Source organism: Littorina saxatilis, linkage group LG7 (genome assembly GCF_037325665.1).
Source record: "Littorina saxatilis isolate snail1 linkage group LG7, US_GU_Lsax_2.0, whole genome shotgun sequence".
Classification (NCBI taxonomy): Eukaryota; Metazoa; Mollusca; class Gastropoda; order Littorinimorpha; family Littorinidae; genus Littorina; species Littorina saxatilis.
The window spans coordinates 52,511,400-52,511,804 of NC_090251.1; positions in this window are offsets into that span (position 1 = coordinate 52,511,400).

A 405-nucleotide genomic window follows, 5' to 3' on the forward strand; every position below is an offset into this window, starting at 1 on the left:
AGAAATGCTGCAGAAATGACAGTTTTTCTCCAGCATTTCCGTTTTTCTGCAGAATAACTGAATAATGTCATAATCCGCCTAGAGCCAGTACAAAATGCTGCAGAAAAAATAAAAACAAGTTTTCTGCAGTAAAACAACAGCACCGTTTTACTGCAGCATTCTTGATTTCAATTTTACTGCAGTAAAATGCTTTGCTGCAGAAAAAAACGCTGCTTCGGCGAAAGATGACATTATCCAGAAATGCTGCAGAAAAGACAGTTTTTCTCCAGCATTTTGGTTTTTCTGCAGAATAACTGAATAATGTCATAATCCGCTAAGGATAGTTCACCGCTGTGCAGTATGAGTTCAGTAACATTTAAACGCAACGCATTCATGAGCTTACTGACTTGGTAGCGACATGTTTGT